The sequence below is a fragment of the Anastrepha ludens genome, unplaced genomic scaffold, assembly GCF_028408465.1.
Source record: "Anastrepha ludens isolate Willacy unplaced genomic scaffold, idAnaLude1.1 ptg000108l, whole genome shotgun sequence".
Taxonomy (NCBI): Eukaryota; Metazoa; Arthropoda; class Insecta; order Diptera; family Tephritidae; genus Anastrepha; species Anastrepha ludens.
The window spans coordinates 15001-20000 of NW_026530092.1; the positions used below are offsets into that span (position 1 = coordinate 15001).

The 5000-nt window shown below is 30.5% G+C and overlaps 2 non-coding genes across 2 annotated transcripts; both read right to left on the reverse strand.

Annotated features, from left to right (window-relative positions):
- Positions 1 to 140: 140 nt before the first annotated feature.
- Positions 141 to 321, reverse strand: LOC128871286 (5.8S ribosomal RNA). Its single transcript, XR_008455859.1, has one exon. It is a non-coding gene; the product is annotated as a 5.8S ribosomal RNA (ribosomal RNA).
- A 566-nt stretch (positions 322 to 887) lies between these two features.
- Positions 888 to 2878, reverse strand: LOC128871287 (small subunit ribosomal RNA). Its single transcript, XR_008455860.1, has one exon. It is a non-coding gene; the product is annotated as a small subunit ribosomal RNA (ribosomal RNA).
- Between the last annotated feature and the right edge of the window lie 2122 nt (positions 2879 to 5000).

The window sequence follows — 5000 nt, forward strand, 5'->3', positions numbered from 1 at the left end:
TTAATAAATAAAAAATTCATTATATATCTTTATTTTTTTGCTATTAATATTATGAATTATTTAAAATCCAATAATATACACATTTGCTTAAATTCAATTATTTTTATAAAAGAATAAGCAACTTATTTAGCATAGTCTTACAACCCTCAACCATATGTAGTCCAAGCAGTACTTTAAAATTTAATTTAATGTACATAACAGCATGGACTGCGATATGCGTTCAAAATGTCGATGTTCATGTGTCCTGCAGTTCACACGATGACGCACAGTTTGCTGCGTTCTTCATCGACCCATGAGCCAAGTGATCCACCGCTTAGAGTATTTTTTTATTTATTTTTATTTATAACAAATGTCAATTTTTTTTTGCATATATTAATTGAAAGAGTAAAATTAAATAATAATAATAATAAAATATAAATTGATTTTCTTTCAATAATATATATCAAATATATTTAACTCTAAACATTTTTATTAAGTTGCGAATGTCTTAGTTCAACAATAATACAGTGGTGGTATTTATTATGTTTGATTATTTTGTATTTTTTTAATCATTTTATTTATATATAAATATAATAATAAATATATACCACTTTTGTTATTGTGAACAAATTAACTTATCATTCAATCAAATGAATAATAAGTACAACTTTCTATTTTCATGTTTAAAGGTTTTTAAAAGAAAAAATAAGAAAAAACATTACAAAATGTACCATCATATTATATTTAATATGATATAATTGATGGATAACAAATTGAATGAAAAAGAATAAAAAGAATATGGATTCAAAATAATTATAAATTTTTCTTTTTTTTCTTTTTTTCTTTTGTTTGTTTTTGTTTTTATTTGTTTTGGCATTGTTTGTTTTTCTTACGGATATGGAACACAATAATGATCCTTCCGCAGGTTCACCTACGGAAACCTTGTTACGACTTTTACTTCCTCTAAATAATCAAGTTCGGTCAACTTTTGCGAAACAACCGTGACACACGAGGCGTCACAGTGATCACGTCCGGAGACCTCACTAAATAATTCAATCGGTAGTAGCGACGGGCGGTGTGTACAAAGGGCAGGGACTTAATCAATGCGAGTTAATAACTCGCACTTACTGGGAATTCCAAGTTCATGTGAACAGTTTCAGTTCACAATCCCAAGCATGAAAGTGGTTCAGCGGTTTACCCGGACCTCTCGGTCTAGGAAATACACGTTGATACTTTCATTGTAGCGCGCGTGCAGCCCAGGACATCTAAGGGCATCACAGACCTGTTATTGCTCAATCTCGTTACTGCTAGACGCAATTTGTCCATTTAAGAAGCTAGTGTCCTTATAATGGGACAAACCAACAGGTACGACTCCACTTATATAAACACATTCAAACACTTGTACATTCAAGATGTACGCATGAAAGAAGGCTATATAAGTTTCAACATCATAATCCTGAAAGCATCTATTTAATATATTTGAGTCTCGTTCGTTATCGGAATTAACCAGACAAATCACTCCACGAACTAAGAACGGCCATGCACCACCACCCATAGATTCGAGAAAGAGCTATCAATCTGTCTTACACGCTTATGTTCGGACCTGGTAAGTTTTCCCGTGTTGAGTCAAATTAAGCCGCAGGCTCCACTCCTGGTGGTGCCCTTCCGTCAATTCCTTTAAGTTTCAGCTTTGCAACCATACTTCCCCCGGAGCCCAAAAGCTTTGGTTTCCCGGGAAGCGACTGAGAGAGCCATAGTAGTAGCTACACCCAATTGCTAGCTGGCATCGTTTATGGTTAGAACTAGGGCGGTATCTGATCGCCTTCGAACCTCTAACTTTCGTTCTTGATTAATGAAAACATCTTTGGCAAATGCTTTCGCTTAAGTTAGTCTTACGACGGTCCAAGAATTTCACCTCTCGCGTCGTAATACTAATGCCCCCAAACTGCTTCTATTAATCATTACCTCTTGATCTAAAAACCAATGAAAGTAGAACAGAGGTCTTATTTCATTATTCCATGCACAAAATATTCAGGCATTTGGAGCCTGCTTTAAGCACTCTAATTTGTTCAAAGTAATTGTACCGGCCCACAACAACACTCGATGAAGAGCACTGAAGTAGGTTTAAATAGGAGGAATATATAAAAAATACATTGTATTAATTATATATAAGAACTCCACCGGTAATACGCTTACATACATAAGGTAATGTACATACCACAATATATAGTTGTACTACCCGTATGAAGCACAAATTCAACTACGAACGTTTTAACCGCAACAACTTTAATATACGCTATTGGAGCTGGAATTACCGCGGCTGCTGGCACCAGACTTGCCCTCCAATAGGTCCTTGTTAAAGGATTTAAAGTGTACTCATTCCAATTACAGGGCCTCGGATATGAGTCCTGTATTGTTATTTTTCGTCACTACCTCCCCGAACTGGGAGTGGGTAATTTACGCGCCTGCTGCCTTCCTTAGATGTGGTAGCCGTTTCTCAGGCTCCCTCTCCGGAATCGAACCCTGATTCCCCGTTACCCGTTGCAACCATGGTAGTCCTAGATACTACCATCAAAAGTTGATAGGGCAGACATTTGAAAGATCTGTCGTCGGTACGGGACCATACGATCTGCAAGTTATCTAGAGTTCAACCAATTTAACGATCAAATGATCGCTTGGTTTTAGTCTAATAAAAGCACACGTTCCATAAGGTCCGTGTTTATATTGCATGTATTAGCTCTAGAATTACCACAGTTATCCAAGTAACTGTTAACGATCTATGGAACCATAACTGATATAATGAGCCTTTTGCGGTTTCACTTTTAATTTGTTTGTACTTAGACATGCATGGCTTAATCTTTGAGACAAGCATATAACTACTGGCAGGATCAACCAGAATAATATATATATTTGTTTATATATTTTTCTTTGTTTTTCATATTTGAAAATTTCATAAATTACGGTGTATATAAAAAGTAAAGGGGAAAACGCACATACAATAGAACGTAATTTTAATAACACAATTTATGTATCATCTCATCATCATCATCATTATTATTATTATTATTTATTAATAATGTGCTTTTATTTGTATAAAATATTTGTATTTTATTTGGTCTTCTTCTTTGTTGTGTTTTTCTTTCATTTTCTTTCGTTCAATGTGCGCTCCCGCCGACCCCTTTAGCTTTTCTTATCAGAATTCAAAAACCGTTTTTTATGAAAAAGAATTTTCGTTCTCTATATATATTTTGTATAAAAATATAAGAACGATATTTCTTCTTAATATTTGCCAATTTTCAAATGTATCATTTTTAATAACATTTTACTTTTTCTTCAAATGCATTTTTAATGTAATAATTTCATATATTACATAATTTTTCTCTCTGAATTGAAATTAATAATTCCATAATTCTATTTTTTAATCATAAATATATATATGATTGAAAAAATTTCTCCTTTTTTCTTTTGTTTAAAATTTAGTTTTTCTTATAATTTTTATTTGTTTTGTTTTTTTTTTTTCTTCATCTGTTTAATTTCCTGTATGTATACAAGAAACAAACAGTTGAGGATAATTTCTATGTAATGCTAGTATAGAATATAAAATTTTGAATTCAAAAATTTATTTCTATTTAAACTAACTATAGAATACCAGGAATAAAATACAATGACACCAATATGCCAAGGTTACATTCCATAATATGTTAGTATAGAATATAAATTCTTCATATATGTATATATATTCGAAAATTGTTTCTATTTAAACTAACGTATGGAAAACCATGAATAAAATCACAAATACACCAATATGCCAAGGCAACAATCAATAGTTACATTCCATAATATGTTAGTATAGAATATAAATTCTTCATATATGTATATATATTCGAAAATTGTTTCTATTTAAACTAACGTATGGAAAACTATGAATAAAATCACAAATACACCAATATGCCAAGGTAACAATCAATAGTTACATTCCATAATATGTTAGTATAGAATATAAATTCTTCATATATGTATATATATTCGAAAATTGTTTCTATTTAAACTAACGTATGGAAAACTATGAATGAAATCTCACAATACACCAATATGCCAAGGTAACAATCAATAGTTACATTCCATAATATGTTAGTATAGAATATAAATTCTTCATATATGTATATATATTCGAAAATTGTTTCTATTTAAACTAACGTATGGAAAACTATGAATGAAATCTCACAATACACCAATATGCCAAGGTAACAATCAATAGTTACATTCCATAATATGTTAGTATAGAATATAAATTCTTCATATATGTATACATATTCGAAAATTGTTTCTATTTAAACTAACGTATGGAAAACTAGGAATAAATCCACAATATCACCAGTTTAACATAACTCAAATTCGTGTTTCATATAGTTATGATTCGATTTATATGCTTCAATATCATTGGTTAGTTAAATGTTGATATTTTCATATTATTCACATGCCTTCACCGTGAGTGTTTTTTGCCATGCACACCACACATTGTGAAAAATGTATGGGAAAAATTCAATTCAATACATTTCAGTTTGATTTCATATAATTCAATTACATTTTATATATTTCAATAATACCATCAACTTAACTAAATATATATTAAAATACTAAATTATATATATGATGATATTTTCCATATATTTGAAATGTCTTTATTATAATTTATTCAGTTTATCATATGAATGTATTGTGTTAAATTTTACTTTCATACATTTAATCGAATTTAGTTTCATATAAATTCGATTCGATTTTCTTTCATATATCTCACTTGCCTTCACCGTGAGTGTTTCTGACAATGTACACAACGCATTGTGAAAAATGTATGGGCAAAATTTTGTTAAATTTTACTTTCATACATTTAATCGAATATAGTTTCATATAAATTCGATTTGATTTTCTTTCATATATATCTCACTTGACTTCACCGTGAGTGTTTCTGACAATGTACACAACGTATTGTGAAAAATGTATGGGCAAAATTTAACTTAATA